At 38.4% G+C, this 24,215-nt stretch overlaps 1 long non-coding RNA gene across 1 annotated transcript in view; it reads left to right on the forward strand.

Moving 5' to 3' along the window:
- LOC119865207 overlaps positions 1-21,776 on the forward strand; it is a 37,698-nt gene extending 15,922 nt beyond the window's left edge. The window contains exon 3 of the long non-coding RNA XR_005376422.1: positions 20,388-21,776. This is a non-coding gene — a long non-coding RNA (uncharacterized LOC119865207). The remainder of the gene's footprint in view (positions 1-20,387) is intronic.
- The last annotated feature ends 2,439 nt before the right edge of the window (positions 21,777-24,215 follow it).

Below are 24,215 nucleotides of genomic sequence, written 5' to 3' on the forward strand. Positions count from 1 at the left end.
GTGTGTGGGAGTCATTCCCAGACTACATAGAGGTTTTCAAAGCAGCCTACCAACACACAGATTCCAAGGTTGTTCACAAATTTCCTTAGGTCTCTGTCTATTTGAGCAGTCAAGTCTTCAAGAAAAGCGAAAGAATGGTAAAGCCCATATGCAAAAGCCAATTTAGCTTTATATAAATTAAAATACTATAATATTTAGTGTTTTTAGAGTACAAATATTCTGTAAGAAGCAAAATCCTTTAATGAGGACAGAGACACACTATTAGAGAATATGATTGCGTTTTAAAGTAGAAATCCAATTTTACCCTTAATCTCATGATGCCTTGGACCTAAGATGTTTTTTATCTTATCAAGGGGCCCTTGTATTACTCTGTAGATTGATATTGTATACCCAGCTACATTGCTGATTTTCATGGATGTGCTGCAGAGGTCTTGGCCCCAGGCAAACTGCATTCCTTTGAGGTTAACCCAAGTAGGGCTTTATGGAAAGCACTGTACAAGGGACAAGGGCCCCAGAGTAAATGCTTAGGGAGTCAGCCAGCTCACCACTTTCTAGGCAGCCCTAATTCTCAGCAGGCAAATATATCTCAAAAGGTCACTGGATTCCAAACTGTAAAAGAAAGAAATAAGAACATCTATCTTACATTTTTCATCTTTATAATTTGTTTGTTTATCTTTAGAGATACTGTGAAACAATCAAAAAGTAAAACACTACCTCTACATAATACCTCAAAATTATAGAATTTTTAAGTTTGGTTTAGATTTAATGCCAAAAAGTATATTGAAAAAGCAAAGAATTCTATTAGGTCCATTCATTTTGCATTTTTAGATGACCAATTCCTCAGTAATTGACACTATCAAGTTGGTCAAATTAAGCAAATATCATAAACCTATTAAGATAAAAAATATGCATACGTGTATTTTTAGATATTAAATATCTATCTATCTATTTCATAATTTTCTTATTTCAGTGTCCAAAAATAAAATAATTATTCAGGGAAATGAATCAATCTTAAAAGACTGGTAGAATTGGCATACATAGAGAGGAAGAAGATTGTTCACATATACCAAGAATGAATGACATCTCTGGAAGAATAAAGAAACCAGACTTTCTAGAATCTGTTAGAGAGAAATGAAATAAAGTTTGGGTCAAAAAGGTGGGATAACTTTAAAAATAAGACAGAAGAATTTACATATAGAATGCCCTTGAAAAGTTTATGGATGTTGGAATAGCATAAAGCATAGAATGGGTTTTATAGAGGGATGATTTGGGGAGATGTTGAAATAAGGGCTATTAGGTAGGAGTTGATTACAGGAATCTAGGGATCAAGTAATGAATCTGTAAACTACTGTGGCTGGGATGGGGAAAATAAAAAGGAGAGGGCAGACTTAAGAATCAATTCATAGGAAAAAAATTAGTCGTTTTCAACTTTCCTTTAAATTGGCATTAACTAAAAAATATATGATCATGCTTCCTAATGTGCAGTATTTTTAAAGTTTCATATTATGGAGAATTTCACACCTACACAAAAGCAGAAGATTATAATGAACCCCAGTGAATCCATCACCCAGCATCAACATGCAACCAATCCTGCCCCTATATAGCCCCACCTACTGTCCCCTTATTTTTACATACAATTTGCCACACTAATATTCAACAGTGGTCACAATAAATTTTATTAAACTTTTACTTCAAAATCTTTTTGCATTTATATTATTTTCTAAAACTTATCAATGTTGCAAAATCTGTTTCAAATTGTGCATATTCTCATTTGAAATAAACAAGAGATGAAAAAACTACTAACCATTTCAACAGTCTTAACTACATAGGTAAGACTTAGAAAAATTCAAGAAAATGCTTTAAGTTTCTTTTGTTTGAAATCACAAGCACAATTTTATGGAATAGTAATTACAGGTTAGAAATCTTCCTCTATACCTGATGAAAATGCCTTGCAAGTATAGGCCGTTGGTGAACATTTATTCAATTGACTGTTGAAATAACAGTAAAAATGGAGTTCAAGTAGTGGCTGAATTTAAGCAAATGACAATATAACCACTGAGGTTATGATTGATGATAGTTTTAGCTGAATGTAAGGAATAGCATATAATTAATAAAAATCATCAAAACTAATAAAGGGATATATTTATTCCTTAAAACCGTAACATAATCTCCACTTAGAGCTGAAGGCATTGTAATCTGAAGATTTCTTTAGCAGTTAACGGTGAATTGATGGCAGAACTAGGACTGTATCAGGGTTAGTTTTTTACTGCTGCCAGAACAAAATGTCACACATTTAGGTTGCTTAACACAGCACACATTTATTATTGTACAGTAAATCAGAAGTCCAAAACTGATCTCATCAGACTCAAATCAAGATGATGGCAGGGCTGTGTTTCCTTCTGGAGGCTCTAAGAAAATTACTTGTTGCCTTTCCTGGCTTCTAGAAGCTGCCCTCACTCCTTGGTCATTATCCCTTCCTCCATTTTCAAAATCAGCAAAGGTGAGTAGAATCTTTTTCAAGCCACATGTCTCTAGCCCCCTTATCTGTGTCTTCTACATTTAATGAACTCATGCCCACCCAGATAATTCAGGATGATTTGTAATCTTGAGGTTTTTAACTTTCATCACATCTCCAAAGTCTCTTCAGCCAGGTGAGATTACATATGCATCCATACCTGGGATTGGGACATGAACATCTTTGCGGGGCCATTATAGACTACTACAACAGTGTCTTTGTGATTTGAATGAATACATTTTTCCAGTCAATATGGATTCAATTGTAGTAATATAATATTGACAAATCATTAAACAATGAATTCTGTTACTACAGAGTGGATCATGTGTGTGCTTTTTCTTTAAACATGAATCCACTGCTCTGTAAAAATTTTGAGTTACCGTATATTTCCTTTGAGTTGCATCTTAAGTGTTCTCTCCTGGGCCCACTGAGAGAAGTAAGAAAGAAATATACTTTTAGAAGGAAAGGTCTTACTATGGGCTTTGAGGTTTGGAAGGCAATGGGTTTATGTGATACAAAAAATAGATTTAACCGACAGGTATTTTAACATATTCACTAGATGTAAGCAGTTAAATCTTAACACCTAGAGGTATAAAGGTCATGATTCTGGCTTTTTTTTTTTTTATTCTTAAAGTCAATTCCAAGTAGTAATTTATAATTTTATTTAGGCATCAAATTCTATGAAACTGATAAGAAAAAGTACTACTTAAATCTCTAAGCCTGTAATTTGGGGATAATAATATTATTTATGCCAGAAGGCAGTAGTGAAAATAAATGTTATAATGGATGTAAAGTTCTAAGAGAACCTTGGACACATAGTAATTGTCCAATAAATATTAGCTATTATTTTTATTGATTAGTGAGAAATCCTGAATGGACTAGCCTATAAATATTCTATTATGTGGCTCTATGGTGGTTCACTCATATTCTATTATAGATTTTATGGAATTTTTTATGTATTTTGGCAGAATCCATGCATTTGGGTAATTTTAAAGGCCTCAAAACAGGACATATGATCAAGAACATCTACTTGCAACCAATGGAGTGTTGGCTTCTCAAAAGAAATCATCTAGGAGGTTTATGAATGGATTCACACAAAGGCTACTTTTTTGTTTTTACTATATTGTTAGGTTTTGTGACAAATTTTTAAAAAATTCTGAGAGATAGATTCAGTTTTTGGAAAAAGCCAGGATCCATGGGTGGTCATTTTTTTGAATAGAGCAAGCTATTAGTATTTTGAATCAATGGCGAGGTGTGAATGCAGAGTAGTGAATCTCAATACTTTCTTGCATATTAGAATCACTTGAGAAGTTTTGGAAATTACAGTTGTGTAGCTCTCATTCCCAAAGATTCATACTCAGATTTCTGGAGTTAGGGAACAGGTCAGTTAAAAATGGCCACAAGTGATTCTGATGTATGACCTAGAGTAAGAACCATTGCTTTCGTCCAATTAAATCAGAATCATCATGTTGGAATATTGGGGTCAGCAATTTTTAAATCTCCCTAGGTGATTCCGAAGTACAACCAACATTGAGAACCTTTGCTTTGTACTTATAAAGCTAAACAAGATCTGAAGATGTTCTGCAAGGCTTTTGAGCAACAAGCCATCCTGAGATGAGTGCTGTGATGAAAGAACTTCATGTACATGTGAAGCTTTATGCTCAAGAGTATTTTCCAAAATCTTCCTACTTTGTTCCCATCTTAGCTGAGTGCTTTGAGTGGGATACAGTATAGGATATGTACTTATAAGACATCCTGCATTGCCTATTGCTAAAGGGCAATATTTGTGGAGGCAAAGCTTGTTCAGGGGAGGAGGAGGAACTCCATGATCCTCTGCAGGTGCTCCTAATTACTGATGAAGGGACAAGAAGAAGAGCATGAATAACACAGGTCCTTCTCTAGTCAAGTCTCTTTTCTGTCATCCTCCATCATTACCTGAGAGTCATACACATTTGCTAGCTCCTAGGTAGATGCCTGGTGATCTCCTAGCTTTTTGGCTCCTGGGATGCTTTCATGAATAGTAGAGGAGGCAAAAACTAACACCCGAAAGAGAAAATAAAGAAGTATTGACAGAAAGGAGGACTTGATGAAAGATGGGTTCTCATCGTCACCATACAAATGATTAAATGCCCTGAATTATGTGAGCATCATGACTTCTGATCTACTAATTCTTAGCCATTTTCCCATGTCCCAGACCACTCTGAGAATCTGATGAGAGCTGTGGGTTTTCCCTCAGGAAAAAATGCACATGTCCTCAGGCACAAAAAGGTTTGCTTATCATTTTCTTTCCCATCCTCCTGGAGTCATCACTAGACTGCCAGTTTTCACAACTTCACTGGCTACTATTCCTCAGCCTCATTCCACTATTAGCTGTTGCTGTGCAAAGTGTCAGGAGTCAAAAATATTTTGATCTTAGTTTTTGTGAAAGGTAAGCACTAGAGATAGGTATGATAACGAGTTCAAAAGACTTTTTCATGTTTCATGTTTCTCACTCTTGCTGAGGAAGGTGAGAATGCCCGAGAATCCTCCAGTTGTGTGTAGGCAGAGTGATCAAAGCTTAGAACAGGAGGAGAAAACAGTCAAGTGAGGAAAGAAGGCAGAGATAACAATAACCAGAGACCTGGGTGGAGGTTTAGTAAATATAATTCTGTTATTGTCCAGAACTCCAGCATCCTTTAAATGTGTCCTTGGAGGTTCCAGCAACCCAAGTAACAATCAGAAGAGCAAGGCAAGGGCAAACCAAACATCTGTTCTTTTAACTCCTTTAGTAAAAAATAGGAGCAGTGAGGAAATAGATTATTGATTTGTGTGTGTTGGGAATGTTGTGCCTGAAATCATTACACAGGCAGGGAAAACATGAGAAGGGGAAATGCAAATATCTAATATTGAAAGTGGGCTTTTAAAATGTAATCAAGGAAGGCTTTGGCTAGGTTGCCTGGGTGGCTTAGTTGGTTAAGCATCTGCCTTCAGCTCAGGTCATGATTCCACCCACGGTCCTCAGATTAAGCCTCATGTTGGGGTTCCCTGCTCAGCGGGGAGCTTGCTTCTCCCTCTCCCTCTGCTTCTTCCCCTGCTTGTGCTCTCTCACTCTCTGTCAAATAAATAAATAAAATCTTTAAAAGAAAGAAGAAAAGCAAGGCTTTACTAAGGAAAATAATGGGATTGCTTGATCATAATGACCATCTAGGGCTCAGTAAGAATCCACCCTCCAGGACACAGGGATGGTGCATTTGCTCCAGGCAGTATTTCTCCATCTGCTCTGTTTGAGGGCATTAAAGTGGTGCTCCTCCCTGCACTTCCCCAAAGTGTTCTGTCCTTCTAATGTTGCACAAACTATCGTGTCCCGATATCAGGTGCATATCTTTCTCTCCACTATAGCGCAAGCTTCCTTGTGCTATTCTCTACCCTGTGTCTAAAACAGTGCTTAACACGTAGCAAGTGCTGAATAAATGTTTCTGTTGAATGGAATGGAATTGACCCAAACCAAATTTTAATGACAAAATACAACTAGTTCTAACAAGTATTTCTCAAAATATTATTCGGAATGCACAAAATAACTAAACTCTTAAGCAGTGAAATGCCGATTTTAAATGAAAACGTGGGAGACATGTCCCATGGATGTTCTTTTGAATGCTTTTCTCATAGTCTCCTAAAAATAAAATTTGGAACTTCTTTACGCAACTGGTCTTTCAACATAGATAAGCATAGATCTGGCCTGGGTTGTTGCAGCAATAAAATTATTTTTCTATCTCTGATATTTATGTTTTCTTCTGAGAATATCTAGTTGAAATGGTGACATTTTGCAGTTTATTAGCAGTCAGCTACATATGTATTGAAGTAATATTATGTAACCCTAAATAGTTTGAATTCCCAAAGGGACAACAAGATTTTTTTAGATGACATGTCTTATTATTCAAGACTCTTAGGAAGTCTTTAAATAGTCCATCCACTAGCAAATGTGGCTTAAAAACACTGGTTTGTATTTTAAATGTCTCTCCTTTCCAAAGAGATAATGAATTAAAATTTAACATCTGCTTTCCAACCAAAAAGGCGTCCAAATGAATTTACATATAAATGTGAGACAAAAGTCAATATGCCATAAATAGTTCAAGTCCATTCCCTCAATTCATCAAGAATTGTGTCTGAACTCGGATAAAAGATTGCCTGATAATGGTATTGCACTCTATTAAGTCAAATACTGTATCAAATGAAGTCATAAAATATATAATACACAATTTTCTCCCAACTATTGGCCCACTGTTAAAATTGTCTTTTTTTTTTTAATTTAAAGGTTAGTTTACCCGAAACCTCTGTTTGACAACTCTGTTACAGTAAGCAACATTAAGAATATATTTGTTTATTGGTTATAGAGAAAGGAACGCTATTCTCTCCAGAGTTAGAAGATGTTCATGTGAAGTTAATAATAACAGAAGCTCATTTTAATTATACCTTTACGATGATGGGCAATGAGGGGGGCACTTGGCGGGATGAGCACTGGGTGTTATGCTATATGTTGGGAAATTGAACTCCAATAAAAAAATTAAAAAAAAATAATTATACCTTTACTTCATAAAATGCTTTAGATGTATGATTTCATTTGATATTTTAAATATCCTGTGAAGTAGACTGTATCTCCACTTCCCCCGATTCACAAGTGAGAAAAATGATTTCAAAGATTCATTCACTCATTCATTCAACAGATATTCACTAAATTTTTATTTTGTACCATACAAGTGCTAGGGCCTAGGAAACAGAAAGTTGGACAAGACAGACAGCTTTCTGCCTTTGTGTAAGTTATGTATTGGAGGTAGAGACAAATAAATAAGGAAATAAAAATAATTGTAAGTTCCTTTGTTATAAAAGAAATAAAGAGAACTTATTTTGGGAGATATGGGGGAAGTAGAGAATGATCTTAAGCGGACAGTTAACCATGGCTTTTGGTCATTGTCAGCTGGTCATTGGTGAATCAAGGCCTTCCTCACGTTTTCTGCCTCCTGAGCTGGTGCTATGTAAACTGCTTTCTACTGCTAGATGGGCAAAATTGTGAACTGCTCCTAAAAACGAGTTGGGCACTTTGGGAAATGATATTAATTTTTTCAGGTCCCTTACTGCCCTTGAAGTTGAACAGACAAGAGGAACAGGAAGCAGACTTCCCTCTTCTGCCCATAATTTGGGACACCTTTAGAGTTATGATATCTCCCTGGTCTCTGAAGTAGGAGAATTTGACACCTGTCTCAATAGAAGCACTCAATTCTGTTTCTGATCTGGGTACCGGAGTCCCTCCTGGTTAAACAACTACAACATAATTGGGCCTCCTGTGTCATTAGCCTCTCTTTTGTAAGTATTACGTTTCATCCTGCATTTTCCATATTATGAAAATATTTCCAGGTTAAGTGAGAATAAGAGACCAAGTCTTTATTTCACAAGTTAAGCAGCCAGGTCTATGGTCTAAGTAAGATTAGAAGCTAAATTTACATGCTCAGGATTGCAAAGACCATTTATTCTTTCCCGACAGAGTCGGGAAAGCAGCTGAGCAAAATGGAATTCCAGTTTTTTAGAGGGTTGTTATAACGACAGGAGTTTGGTACAATAATGTCTATTTACTCCTCTCAACACTTGGTTACCTCCCTCGTGACCCTGCAGAGCCTGAGGTAATGCATTCTGCATGGTAGCTTGGGTCTGAGAAGGTTCTAAGAATTTGCTGACAATTATGCATTGTGTTTCATTATTTATCACACTGGGGTAACGTGAATCTCTCTGATGTCCACTGCAGGCTGATCTGAGGCCCCCGTTCACAAGGGAAGTCATGAGGAATCTTATCCTGCTTTCAAAGCCTCCTCTGCCTCTGCCACTCTCATTTTATTCAGTAAGGATAATAGTAGTAGCTTTTGTAACTGAAAACTACCATCTTGTTTCTAAGAACTTGACTCTGTTTTAACCTGGTGTATTTGCTGTACATTACGTACCTCATGTTATCAGAAATTTGGGGGCATTGGCTCTGGAAAATTTTAACGACTTCAAAGTGTAACTGAGCAGCCAGAAATATTTCTACGGGGTCAGCTGCATTCCACCAACACCAGAAGCCTGCACATATCTGGCGTTGTAAATAAATAAGGGACATGATGTTTGAAGATGTTTGAAAAAACGTGGTTTTCCCTGACCTGTGCAACATCGTTTGGAATGTTTCTGTAGCATTCCGGCTTGCCTTTCCGAGCTATGGATTAAGGCAAAATTCCAAGACTTTTCAAGAACTGATGTCTTTGTTTTTCAGTGAGTTTGTGCAATTCATTAAGATTATTTGATATAAAAGTTTAGGAAAGAATATTTGCTTTATTTAAAACTTTCTGAAATCCATACTAAAGCAAAACTGTGTTTCTATGCATGCTTGTTGAGCTTGAGTGTTTGAAACTTAGAGAGCTTGAAATTCTAGGCCTGCTAAAAAATAAGGAATAAACAGGTTCTAGAATATTCTAGTGGCCTGGTGGTATTTTCTGGGTAAAAGGGAGGCTAGAGAGTGTATCCTCATAAGTGTAAATTGGCAGTGGGTGTGTGGACTGCTCCCCAGTAATAGGGAACAGCTGAGGAGTGCCCTGGTGAGGGTGAAGGAGGATGGCAGGGTCTGGGCTTAAGGAGGCAAGTGAGGAGAGGCAGGAGGATGTCATTTAAAGAGACCAGAGAGTGAGTTGTTAAGAGAGAATGTTGGAGCCACATCTGAGAAACATCCAAGGCTGTGTGACCAGGAGACTCAGGGATGCTCTGAGGGTCTTCCTCCACTCTTGCTGCTCCTGCAGTCAATTCTCCATACCACAGCGAGAGACCAAATAAATATTAAGTCAGCTCAAGTCATTTCCCTGCTTAAGACTTTTCAATGCCTTCTTGTAACTGATAAAGTCTAAATATATTTCCAAATATTAACTGCAGAGAAATCTCTAGCTCCTTGTCACTACCTAAATGGATGTAAATGATATGTCCCGGTGAACTTTCCAATCTCCTTTCCTACCCTTTCCCCACTCCTCTCCAACCACACTGATTTCCTTGCTGATCCTTGAACGTGCCAGACTTAATCCTTCCATGGGCCCTTCTTCTTGCTGAACCACCCCCTTCTCCCCTAGAGTCTTCCTTCTCAAGTCTTTTCTTTAGGAAGGGCTTCCCTATGACACTCTCTAAAATAGTCTTTCCACACTTTTAGTCCTCTGTTTCCTTATACCAATTAATTTATTTTCAGGGTTTTTTTTTTTTAAGATTTTATTTATTTATTCATTAGAACCCACAGAGAGGCAGAGTAATAGGCAGAGGGAGAAATAGGCTCCTCGGGGGAGCCCAATGTGGCACTTGATGCCAGGACCCCGGCATCATGACCTGAGCAAAATGCAGATGCTCAACTACCGGGCCACCCAGGTTCCCTATTTTCAGTTTTATACTTTCTATTATGCTATATGTTTATCAATATGACTGTTTCTTAGTTGTCTTGTTCAAATCTGTAGGCCTAAGACTTAAAACGGTGCCTGGAACACGATAACTTCTTGATAAATATTTGTCGATTCACTGAAGGAATGGATATCTGCTGATGTAAAAGATAAAGGAAAGCCATGTGGCAATTTGGGCCATGACATTTGTAGTAAGGAGACTCATGAGAAATGGCATGAGGAATGAGGAGCCAAACAGGAAGAATAGTTCAAGAAACTAAATTCTGGAATAATGAATAAGTTAAAATATGCTCTAGAATGTACTAAGAATGCAAGACCTATAGATTATAGCCCTACTAAGGCATGCATAGTGCCTAGTCCAGCTACATTTTGATTTTTTTTTCTTAAACCATTGTAATGCCCTTGCTTTTCTCACATGAAAATCCATTTCTTCCATGCATCCCAAGGCAAACAGAGGAAGATATCTTTTGTAATTTGCATTAAATTTGGAAAATATTGTCTGTTTGGGTATTTCTAATTTCCTATTCAATTGTTTTTCCAAGTGGGTGAGGAGAAAAGGAGGAGGAGAAGAGGGGAGGAGGAGGAAGGAAAGGGACTGAGAGAGAGATAGAGTTCACTCTCCTTCTTTGATCACAGGATCAGGATGACTTCCAACAGCAGAGTCACGATAGCAACAGAATGCTGAGAGCTGAGGGAAGATGGGTGGGGAGGAACTCTTTTCTGAGAAAGTGAGAGAGAGGCAAGTGACTAGTGATAACCAAACACCAGTAGGAAAGTGGTAAAGAAGCAGAAAAACTGACTCAGCAAATTTTGAGCATTGATATTTTTCTTCTTTCCAACACAGAACTGGTAAAGTGGAGACAATATGACAAAAGATAAGGGGGAAAGGCACAAACATATGATTTTATTTACAAGAGCGTTTGTTATATTTCTTTTTATTAGTTATATACCCTTAATGATAAGGTATTTACTATTTTTAATCTTAAGGTGATGTGCATTTAGAAATTAGAAAAGCTGATAATCAATGAAAACAGATTAAAGACTGATTTGAACACTTTTAGGGTTTAAATAGACAAGCTGTGGACATGGGGGCTTTCTGTGGTGTGTGCCACATTTGAGAAACATGACTCAGATGATTTTATCATGGGGATAAAATTGGTTAGATGAAAAGAAAAATTGTTAGATGAAAGGGTAAATACTTGGAAGATTTAAAAGGGAAGTTATGAGCTGGGTGTAATAAGAGAAAATCCATACACTCCATCTGGCTGTATGCTAGAAACTGCGTGTATTTCAGGAACCGGAAGTTAGTTTCTGAGAACTTCTAAAGCCATGAGCATTGCAACATTCCCAGGATGACTCAGCATGGGAAACTTCAAGTCTGTGTAAGCAAGCAGGGTGCTGTATATGGGGTAAAGCCTCTCCTGCTCCTGAGCTTCAAGGGAGAAAACAATGAATGGGGAAGGTACTTGCTCTCTGAGTTGGGGAGAACAAAAATGTTTCTCATATCTAATATCTCTGCTCTAAGCATCATACTTTGGTCAGTCTTTGACACTTATTATTAATGCTAAATGATATTTGTATTTCTTCTTTTGATTATATTGTTGTTTCATTATTGATAATTTATTTCAAACTTGAGTGTAAAAAGGAGGTCTTCATAGAATATATTATTTTTCCTCCCATAGCAACTCAAGTAACCGTGCCCAATAAATGTGACATAAATAAATGGATGTGTAGGACGTGATGACTCTTGGGCCATCTTAGTTTTCTTATGCTATGCATTTTCCTTAAACAACTTGACTTCTCCTGTGCTTCCAATTTTTTTCTGCTGTTGACTCCCAAACCGTAAATACATCCCAGATCTTTATTTTTTTACTTCTAGATATGCATATTCAACAGGTTCCTCTTTCACTTCTCCTTCTCCTCCTTCCCCCTTTCTTTTACTTGTTACTAGACATCTCCAATATTTCACACTAAGCCAGACAACTATTCTGAACTCCCCACAAACTTGCTTCTCCTCTGTGCTGCCACTTTAGTTAATGGCATCTAATGACAAGCCCAGTTGTCCAACATACAATTGATCACCATTTCCTCAAGTATTCTTTTAAATACTTCTAGGAAGCATCCCTTTCTCTCTATTAATATTCCCATTGTCCTAGTTCAGGTTACCATCAAAGTGACTCCCTCGACGACAGATTTCTCTGACTTCAGAGTATCTCTTTAATTTGATTGCACTATCGTAGAGAAAGTGTCATGTTAATCTGCTTGCGCTGCTAAAACAAATTACCAGAGAATGAGTGACTTATAAACAGTAGAAATTTATTTCTCACAGTTCTGGAGCCGGGAAAAGTCCAAGATCAAGGCATCAACAGATATGATGTCTGACAAGGGCCCAATTCCTGGTTCATAGACAGTGTCTTCTTGCTATGTCCTCACATGATAGAAAGGGGAGGGAGCTCTCTGAGACCTCTTTTATAAGGACACTAATCCCCTGCATGAGGGCTCTACCTCCCAAAGGCCCACCTCCAAATACCATCACATTAGGAGTTAGATTTCAGCATATGAATTTTGGGAGGATACAAACCTTCAGTCTACACTATGATTTTTCTAAAATATAGCTTTAATCCTGTTACTACCTAAAACCCTTCATTGATTCCTCATTGCCCTGAGGATAAAATCTGAACTCCCTATGATGGTTTAATATCTCCATGATCTGATTGGTTCCTGCTTTCCTTTCCAGCCTCTCTCTCTCTCTTCCCCCCCCCCCCCCCCCCAGCAATGCCACTTCATACTCTACCTTCTGCCGGACTGGGCAGCTCTCCTCACTATATGTTATGTTCTACTCCTCTGACATTGAGCATGGTGTTCCCCTGACCTTCCACCCAGCACTTTTGGCCAGCTTCCACATCTTAACCCCTTCATGTGATGGTATCCTAGTCATTGATAAATTTCAATTTAGAAATAATCTCATCAAATAAGAATTTCCTAGTTGCTTTCTCCCCTAGGCCCTCCCAATGACTGCTGTCACTCTCTGTGCTTATTCTATTACGGCACATTTCTCACTGTGTTATATGGTCCATTACTTGTCTGATCCCCATATCAAAAAACTTGGTGAGTGCAGGAATGTTTACCTGTCTGGTTCACATTCATTGTATATCTAACTGCCTGGCTCAGAGTGAATCCTTAAGAAAGATTTAAGTCATAAGATTATGATGCTACACTAAAAATCTATAATAGAACTTTAAATAAAATGTCATAGAGGTTGAGACAATAAAGAGTTTAAACTTAACTGGGAAGAATGGAGAAAGAGGGAGCCTGGGGATACTTCAGAGAGGTGCATTTTTGTACTCCATCCTAACTAAAACGATGGACTTTTCCTATGGGATTTTGGGAGTGAAGCAGAGTATGGCCTTCTCAAAGATGCTACTCTGATAAAATGCCCTAGAGACAATGATGACAGCTGTGACATGGAAAGGGAGACTTTTGGTAAAAGGTCTTGACATTTGGAGTGCTACACGAGAGGATGTGTTGTATCTTGCCCAGTAAATAAAGCTCTATTAAAAAACTTAAGAGGCTGCATTTGCTTTGACAGTATAAGAGACAATTGCCCAATATCAGCATGCACATTGCATAAGTGCTGTTTTCTCCAAATATAACATTTTCAAAACCAAGTTTTCTAATCCACTGTATTTATCCAGGTGTGCAAGACTCTGAGTTCCTAACTTGGAGGAGATAAGCAAACACATCAAGAATTATAATATAGGGGAATCCCTGGGTGGCTCAGCGATTTAGCACCTGCCTTTGGCCCAGGGCGCGATTCTGGAGTCCCGGGATCGAGTCCCACGTCGGGCTCCCAGCATGGAGCCTGCTTCTCCCTCCTCCTGTGTCTCTGCCTCTCTCTCTCTCTCTCCCTCTCTCTCTCTCTCTCTCTCTCTCTCTCTATGTCTGTCATAAATAAATAAATAAATCTTAAAAAAAAAAGAATTATAATATAAATAAGAATCCCTAAATCCTATGATTAAGAGTATCTCTCCTGATAGTAGATGGGGGCAAATAACAGATCTCTTTGTGCCTCAGTTTCTTACCTGTAAAATGCGTACCACAAGAAAGCATACCTCATCCTGTTACTGATGGATTAAATGAGAACTTTTAGAATGAGCCTGGCACATTATCCATCCTAGGTCAATATTTACTATTGTTATTATTGTTTTTGATTTAGCACAAAGATAAAGGCTAGGGGAGCGCGAAGTGCTACTGCACTGCAGTCGTCTGTCTGTGTTCTCAGAGGCCCTCCAGAGCTGCCTTTGTGGGGCAGTGGGGCATACATCCGAGGCCTGAGTTCCCAGTGCAGGTGGCTCCCTGCATTCTCCTGCCTCTGACTCCACCTGGGAGTCAAGGACCCGCTCACAGGCCGCTGAGCAATTTAAATGTTACAGGCAAAATAGGAAACAAATGTAACATCTGGTGGGAACGGAAACCGTTAGGAGAGGGACCCAGCTGGCTGTCCTCGCTGCCTGGAGCAGCGTGCGGAGGGACGGAGGCGGAGATCTGACACCGGTTCTGCAGGGGGACCTTCGCCGGCCCCGCAGGTGTGAGCCACCCGCGCCAGCGGCCACTCGGAGAGCGCCCGGCGACGCCCTGGGGGGTTCGCAGCCACAGCCGCGTGGGACGAGGACACCGTGGGCGTGGGGACAGGTCCACAGCCCTGGGAACCCACACGAACCGAGCCCCCGGGGACACCTGCCGCTTGGCCGACCCCGCCCCACCGACCCGCTTCCAGGGGGCCTTCCAGGCAGGTGGGAAGTGGTGGCCAGGGCAGAGGGAGCCCGCGGCCCTGGCTGAGCGCCGCGGGTGCCATCTGAGCATCCCCCGGAGGTGGCCCTGGACTCTGAGCAGCCTCGCCCTCCTCACCTGCCCTCCTCCCCTCCCCGCCTCCCCTGCTGACTGTGGGGAAACGAGTGGAGTTCTTCCCAGACGCTGACCATCTTCAGAAACGGGTTATTGGGACGCCTGGGTGGCTCACTGTGGAGCGCCTGCCTTCCCCCACCACGGCCTGATCCTGGAGACCCGGGATCGAGTCCCACGTCGGGCTCCCCGCGTGGAGCCTGCTTCTCCCTCTGCCTGTGTCTCTGCCTCTCTCTCTCTCTCTCTGTCCCTCATGAATAAATAAATAAAATCTTAAAAAAAAAAAAAGAAAGAAAGAAAGGAAGGAAGAAAGAAAGAAAGAAAGAAAGAAAGAAAGAAAGAAAGAAAGAAAGAAAGAAAGAAAGAAAGAAAGAAAGAAAAAGAAAGAAACTGGGGTTATGGTACTTTCTGAAAGTGTGTGGAATTTTAACTCTACATACATAAGTTTGCCTATTTTAAAACATGTTTCTTAAAAAACAACAACAACAAAACAACTGCAAGTAATTTCATTTTATTGAACATCAGAAACTGCCTACAGATCCATAGAGTGTTTTTAAAAAAAATTTTAAAAGACTATATTTTTTTAAGTTTTTATTTATTTACTCATGAGAGACACACAGAGAATGAGAGAGAGAGGCAGAGGGAGAAGCAGGCTCCATGCAGGGAGCCTGATGTGAGGCTCCATCCCAGGACTCCAGGATCACGCCCTGGGCCAAAGGCAGGCTCTTAACTGCTAAGCCACCCAGGCATCCCGAGATGTTTTCAAATTTATGAAATGAAATGAATGCAGGAAAACTTGTCTTGCAATAGCTGGAGATGAGCTTCAGAGAGAACAAACCTCTTCCAGTCACATCTATTATGCTCAAAAGGCCACTGTCTATTTATATGCTTATTAGGGCTATTGTCTGTTGAATTCAAATAATAAAACACCAAAAAAATTTTTTACCTATTAAAAGTGGAAACTATCTGCAATACTTTCTCCCATTCATAACATTACAAAACGAACAGATTCTTCTCTCCCGCCTCTCAAATTTTCAGCAGAAAGGAACAATAGTAACATGCATACCTTTTATTGGATTATGCTATAAATTAGATGAGTGATTTATGCTCAATTTAATGATTAGAAAGTGCCTAAAATGCTTAATGACAAGTCTCTATATTTAAATTGTTACTCCATGTCTACCTTCCATGGTGGTCTAGCTAGATACTAGCCCATTGCAATTGTTGACACAAAGTTCTTCCATTTTTGGAGAAAACACAGTTACTAGTTTTGGCTGTAAGAGTTTATTTTCTCCTCATCAGCAAGCCTAGGCAAGGTTCCACAGACAGTATTTTTCCTGTTTGTCACCACCCAGAAGTCTTTAAGCTATTCAGGGAATAGGAAAAATGAGGGGTCTTCTTTGTGAATCACTTAGAATCAATCAAAAATCTTTTTAAAACTTTGGTCTAACCCAGGAGTGAGTACCATAAAGAGAAAGAAGTGAACTTTTAGGGAACTAGAAATGGCAAGGAATGGAGCTTTTCTTCTCATTCTTCAGAGCAACAATTGGAGCATACAACCTTCAACATCCCATTATAATAGTAACATAATCACATTCCCCAAAATTGAAAATAATGAAAATATCAACATGATCCCAATAGTTCACTTAATAATGTTTTCCCTTAAGGTAAAAAAAAAAATGTAATTTTTTTATCATGTCTGATTAAAAAAACCACCCTGAATCATAAAATAAGAGGAACACAGGATATATAGTCAACTGAAACATTTTGAAAAAGAAGATTGAAGACTATGGCTTTACGGCAAGTGTATGATCTCAGCATTAAAGTAGAAAAAAAAGTGGAATTAATGATATTTTAAAAGATCTTAAGCAAAGGAGCACAGTGGTTGAGAGCATAGATGTTAGAGACAAACTGGTTTCAAAGCCTGACTGCCACTGAACTCTTCCTGCAACCTTGGGCAGGCTACCTCAGTTTCTTCATTTGCAAAATGACAATCAATACTCATTGTACCTACTTTCTTATTTTGTTCTTTAAATGATGGTTTGATGAGTTAATAATAGTAGGTACTTTTTTAATAAAAGCCTAAAACTTCCAGTATTCGGTAAAACTTTTTACTATTCTTCGCTCTTTAGTATTTCAAAATTATTGACCTATAATGAAGAATAATTACATCTAGCTTCTGAAAGTTTAATTAATTAATAATTAATAATAAATTCCATTTTCAATTTGGAAACCAAATTTAGTAAATCTCTTAGAATATTACCAGAAGCTGTGTTTCAGAATTAAAAAAACCCTTCCCTACAAATGAGGATATATTTTCTGTGTTTTGTGCTATCTTTTGAAAGAGGATATCATTGCACTATGAGTTGAAAACTCTGCACAGAAGGTTCATTCATGCTGACTCTAAATATTACCAATGGGAGGAAGATTCCAATGTATCAAATTTCATCACTGATAAACCTATGAGTAATGACTGATCTTCCTTGGGACTAGGTCTAAAACATTCTCTTCTCAGATGCCAAATGTTTGGCTTAATTTTGTGGTCTGCAGTTTGAGGGCCTTTTTCTCATAATTTAGAATTGATAAAGCAACTAGTTTCCTGCCCTAGACACTTTATCAGATAAGATCAGCTTTTATCAGAGTTCATCTTATTTAATCAGCCCAAATTCAGGTTTCCTTTCAACTTAAGTCATAATTATAATCTTCTCTGTGCAAGAAAAAAGAAAGAATCCTTACCAGATCATCTGTGATAAGATTTGTGACCAGTTTCTCCTGCAAAATATGTAAGTTTTGAAATTATTTCCTCTTCCCCCCCAGGAGAGTATAAATAAACTCTTCCTGTGTGACTGTTTAGTTTTCTTCAAAATATATTAGACTGTTTTTATCTTAGCCATTTCTCTATTCAAGGAGAGAAGATGCCACATATATCTTAATTTAGCAGCACTTCTTGTTGGGATTTCCAGATAAGGCACAATATAGGCTTTAAATATAAAAAGGGTAGGTTGTTTCCCACAAAGCACACCGGTGTTCATAGGATAAGAAACTGGCTCCCGTGTTTTCTGATAAAACAGGAATTCCTAGCACAGAGATATTTTTAGCACATCTGATAGAACATCAGCTCCATCCACATTTCCTTAGCATGTTGTGCTATATTCACCCTCCGACATTCCAGGATTGGCTCATTACTCAAGGTAGTAGGGAGAAGTCACGATATTTCTCTCACAAGGAGAAAGATCAGAAGCTCCTGTTATTATGACATTAACATATTTTTCTTTTTTTTTTTTCCATCAAATACACAACAACATTTTTGCCTCCACTAGCAATTACTACACACGCTGAAAGTTAGACCAAGCCCTCTGGAAATTTTTTATTTGTCACTGTAGCACCAGTATGTTTAAATTACATGTTTATTCCTGTCTACATTTTGAAGATGGCTCCGACTGATTAAAAATTAGAATTTTGTGTTTACTTTGCTGCATTTATTTCCTTTCCTAAGCAATTGACTAACAATTAGCTATTGACTTCTTTATACACAGAGATCTTGGATAGAAAAGATATTCTCTTTTTTAAATAGACACAAAAATAAGTAAAAAATATTTTTAAAAAATTGTTAAGCAAAATCTTGGTCAAAATATAAAGAGGTTGCCCATATATAGAAAGCTCATATTATAATTGCATGTGTTCTTAAACATGATTTGTAACATTTCTCCCCCCTTCCCAAATATGCAATTTTGATTTAATACCGGATTGATAATCACCTGACCAAAATTAGCTTTCTTGTTTACAGTTACCAAAGATACACATCAGTAATGCAAATGGAAATAATCTTGAGTAATTTCTTTTTGACTAAGACTACTTTTATCACAGTAAATCTGGATTATAGGTAAGAGTAGCTGGAGTTCTATGTCTATATATTTATGTATCTATGTATCTATATTTATATCTATAGAAGTTAGAGATGTATATGCCTGTGTGTGTGGAATAGTACCTAGAATCACATAATAAAGCTTTTCTCTAAAGTTAGGGATTTGAAGAGTGAATAACATAGAAGGACACACCCTCTGAGTTTCAAAAAAATCACTGAATTTTATAGATTTGTGGTTTAAAGCTTAAAATTTCAGTTTGTGTATTTTTTATTCCAAAACAGTTGACCACCTGGTTTTAAAAAGAAGGGTTTCAAAATATTGCAGGAGTGAAATGACTCATAAAATAAAATGTAGACAAAGTAGAAGTAAATAAAAAACTTAAAACTCAAGATTATTTTAAAAGCACATATGTTTTGCCTTAAGGGGAAGGTGGAGCCTTGCCAACCATCTCTCCTCTCAGATATTCAGAGTACATTTGTAGGACATTATTCTAACACTTAAATGTCAGTGGTTCCTTATTTTAAAAAGATTGTCTCTTTTAATGTCGAGTATTGAAATATAAAATCTATTCTTTTCTTAGGGCTTTAATGCAAAGTCTATTTTATAGCTTCTAGAATCATTGCTAGGAAGATTTTGAGTGCTCTTTTTGGAATTCTGGGAGACATAGAAATTAAACTTTATTTTCCTCAGCTTGAGAAAAAAGACCTGAGACAAAAGTATTTTTCAACTGCTGGGACTCCTTAAAGTCTTTCTTTCCTTTTGTTTGTAAAACCCTTTCCAGCTCCCTCCCAGCCTCTCTGAGTATCGAACTTCTTTGTCTTGACTTACAGATAATTTCCACTTTTATGTTAAAATAGAGAACATATTTGTTCCCAATGAGAACAGGCCTTTCCTGAAGATACATGGACACCTTGTCAGGTGTATTTAACCCCAACTCCGATAGAAGGAGAGACACAGGGATGAATAACATTCTCACCTTCAAGTCCCTGCTGAGGGTTAGACAAACATCCTGGTGTGTCCTTTCGTAGTTTATTGGTTTCCTGAGCTAAATTAGGGATTAGGATTCGAGCCAGGGCTAGAATCTCTTCCTGAATATTGTGATCCCAAAACTCAGAAGAATCAAGACCCGAGTCCCCACAGCAAAGCCAGAAAAATAAATAAATAATAATTAGGCCAACACCTCTGACATTTACCCATTCCCCTGAGTGCCATGTCTTGGGCCTGATAGACTTTGTTTTCTGGTTTAAGCTGTAACTGTTTAGAGCAAAGAGCAAATATTTTGTTCTTGCTAAATATATGCATCTTTTCTGAACTCTACATATAAAAAATAAGAATAATAACCATACCTTTAAAGTTCGCAGAGCACGGGTGGGCCCTCTCCCTTGCCAGGTAACCTATAGGGCAAGATTTTCTTATAAATCCCTTCACAAGAGGTTACAGACTGATAAGTATGTGAATTTTGTTCAAATGAGAGTTTTACTAAAGATTTAATTAACAAAACCATTTTTGGGGATCTGATATTATCTCAGTAGAGTAGAGAAAGGCTGAAGTTTTGCCAGAAGTTGACCTTTTCAATTTCAACAAATAGCCACCGATGATGTGCTAGGCTGGAAAGCAGATGCTGGAAGGTTAAAGAATTCACTGTAATCTCTCATTTTTCTCCCTTTCTCTGCATAGCTGGGATTTCAAAAATAAAATTTCAAAAATAAAAATGCCTACACCCTTGAGGAAGTATTCCAGGGGCTTTGGAATCCGACAGATTTGTCTTAACTACCACTACCAGTTGTGCAATCAGAGCTTGGCTTCTGCAAATGAACGTGGTTCCCACTTGCGTGCGATGGGTATTGACGAGTCATGGCAACATGTACAAGGTATACAAAGAGGTAAACATCTGTCAGCTGGAAACTGCCAAACTCTTCTTTACAAGCGGTGAACAAAGCTGGACCCACTATCGACCCTCCGAATGAAAGATTTCAAATCCTCTGTACGTTTTGAGTAGCAAAAGAAGTTATTCCTTTTTAAAGATAGAGTTGATGCTCTGCGCAGAACTGAGTATTAACTAAAATAGAGTAGTGGTTATAATGGAAATTCTGATAAGATTATTTGATATACTTCAGAGCATGTACATCCTCTCCTTGACAGAGTGGAGAGATTGTTTTGATTTGGTTTGGTTTGGTTTGGTCACCTTCCCATCTCCTATTCAGGTTTCTTTCACAACTCCCTTTCTACCCTAAGCTGGGGAAGCTCTGGGAACTGCTTTCTAGTCTGTTGGGCTACTGAGCCGGACCTGCCCTCGACACAGATCCTCATCTAGAGCCCAGAACACTTTGGAACCAGACTTAGACCTGCCTGTCTAGGAGCCATCACCCATGAGCCAGAAAGAATCAGTTAGCCCCAGGAGAACAGGGCACTAACAGAACACTGGGACAGCTACCTGCCATGGCTCTTAACCAGATCCATCCAGCTCTGGACACACCCCCGGGGATGAAGATCTATGGTGGTGGGGGCTTCCAGAATGATGCTGTCCTCCGCTACCCCGCCCCAGATACATGGTACTTTTGAACCATGAGCTGAGACCATATGGCCTTTGGAAAGCTGAAGGGTCAGCTTGGGAACATGTCTCTTCATTTAGTCCCTAATAAGACAATAAATGTTGTTTTTAGAGGCCTTCAAAAAACAACAAGAACCAAACCAAACCAAAACAAAACTGCCTAGAAGTTTTTCTTTGCCCTACCATCGCTAGGAGGCTTATTTCAATAAGAAGCACTCTTTCACCCCAAAAAAGTTCCCCTGTGGCCCCTGCAGTCCATTAGTTTCTGTCAGCGCTGCCCTGGGCAATCACTTAACTGCATGCTGTTACTAGAGCTTTGCCTCATTCAGAATTTCAGATAAATGGAATCATGCTCCACACAATCTTTTTGTGTCTGGCTTTTTCTCACATAGCATGTTGTTTGGGAAATGTATCTGTGGTGTTGACTGGATATCCCATCATTTGTCTATCTAGTCAACATTTGAAGGAGGTCTTCTATTATGAATAAATGGGCTGTGAATGTTCATGTACAAGTCTTTGAGTGGCACATGTTTACATTTCTCTTGTGTAAATACCGAGAAGTGTGTTTCCTGGGTCTTACAAGTATATCTTTAGAAGGAATTGCCAAACTGTTTTCCACAGTGGTTATACCATTTTGCATTCCCACCAGCAGTGTGTGAAGGTTCCTGTTGCTTCACAACCTCACCAAAACGTGTTATTGGCAATCTGTTCAATTTTTGCCATTGGAGTAGGTATGCAATGTCATTCCGCTGTGGTTTTACTCTGCACTTCTCAAGTGATACTGAAAATCTTTTCACATGCTCGCCTGTTACTTATATATCTTCTTTGGTAAAACCTCTTTCCAATTTTTGTCCACTTTTTATTGATATATTGTGTCTTCCCGTTAATGAGTTAAAAATTTCTGTATATATTCTAGATACAAATTGTTTGCCATATGCCTATCTCACAAATATTCTGTATTTCTTAGGAAAAACGCTAAAATCATGAATTCTGTTTCTCACTCAAAAATAAATCAATAGGAAAAAGACAACCATCATATGATTTATTTCACTCAGCATAAGACTTTTCCAGTTCCATCCATGTCGAAGCGGATGGTAGGTATTCATCCTTTCTGATGGCTCAGTAATATTCCATTGTATATAATCTTTATACATTCTTCTTTATCCATTCATCTGTCGAAGGACATCATGGCTCCTTCCACAGTTTGGCTGTTGTGGACATTGCTGCTATAAATATTGGGATGCAGGTGTCCCATCATTACACTACATCTGTATCTTTACCCAGAATCTTCTTAGGAGCTACTAATCTGAATCTTGCTTGTGCCTCCCAGCACCCAGGAAATTTTGAGGCAGCCTACGAAGCAGCAGAATTTGGGGACAGGTATTTTTCTCTCTGATGTTTAACTGTTTTTTATTTATCTCATTTAAACCTTTACCAGATGGTGCACATTTTCCTCATGCTGCATTTCTTTAAATGATTTTTCCTACTCCTGTCCTGTTTTGAAGGCTTATAATTTTTTTTCCCATACAAGGCAAACTCATCTCACTGTCTCCAAAGTTATCTTCCAAAAGCAAGAAAGGTAATTTACCTTCCAAAAGGTAAATAAATTAAGCCAAATTGGTCCTTTTTTGAATACTCAATGCCAGCAAGTGCCTACAGAACAAAGTTTAAATTCCTTGAGATGGCACCCAAACCGTGTCATTATTTGGACCAATTCTGCTTCCATGAATTCCACCTAGAATCTCCTTTTCCACTCTTCCATTCTTTTTTTTCCCCACTCTTCCATTGTTATCTCAATTCTCATTCTTTTTTTTTTTTAAGTTTTTATTTATTTATTCGTGAGAGACAGAGACGGAGAGAAAGAGGTATAGACATAGGCAGAGGGAGAAGCAAGCTCCCTGGGGGAGCCTGATGTGGGACTCCATCCCAGGATGCAGGGATCAAGACCTGAGCCAAAGGCCCAGGTGCCCCTCTCAATTATCATTCTGAAAAACTTCCACCCAACACCATCTTTCTCATTCCTCAGTGAGTATTAATGATAATTGAAACTAATTACAGTTTCAGCCCCTTCTGGGCTGTCAGACCTTCACAACTTTGCAGCTTACACCTGCATCTCCCCTTAGCTGGGGCCACCTACCTGTTACAGTCTCAACTCCATTCAGTTTTTCCTGACTTACCTTAACCTTGTTGGGGAAGAATTTCAGAGGGTCTGATCCATACGGCCATTCTTGTCACCTAATACTACTCTTTAACTCAGGGCTGGGAACTAGGTTTGGGGCTAATTCTGGGAAACATAGTATCCATTTATGGGAACTAGAATCCAATTTTGTTACTTAGGTCCTTTTATCACTCTCTACCTATAGAATCACTCCTTGCTCTTGCCAAAGTCAATCCCACCTGAAAAGGTCCTGAAGCCTCATCCTCGAATGTTACCCCACAGCCTGCATTTTCTTGTTCTGAGAGACCTATGACTGATGACTGCTCCCCTAGTTTTCCAGGGATGAGCCTGGAGGATTGGATCCTTCAGCTGTGGCCAGCTGTTGCTAGTCCCACAGCTGTGCTCTGGATTGCTACATTGACTTAAAGTAGTATCTTTTCAGAGCTCATATTAAGGCTTGTGATATATTTTATAGCACCACATACATTTTTGTGTTTTAGGGAAATGAAATTAATATGATTCTAAATAAAATGTTTTGAAAGCTATATTTTGCTCAAAAGAGTCAAGTTGTAAGCTATTTAGCTAGGACTATTTGATGCCATGGTTCATAATGTCACAATATTTTTAAAAGATGTATGTCTGTTCTTATTTCACACAACTCCTTTTAAAAGGAAAAGTTGAGTGAGTAAAGAATTTATAAGGATAGAGTATACAAAATATAATGGCTTTAAAATAAGTTATTTTCCCCTGAACACTATTAGTTATAGGCAAACTTTCAGCTTTATATTCTCCCCCC

The sequence above is a fragment of the Canis lupus genome, chromosome 22, assembly GCF_011100685.1.
Source record: "Canis lupus familiaris isolate Mischka breed German Shepherd chromosome 22, alternate assembly UU_Cfam_GSD_1.0, whole genome shotgun sequence".
NCBI classification, from domain to species: Eukaryota; Metazoa; Chordata; class Mammalia; order Carnivora; family Canidae; genus Canis; species Canis lupus.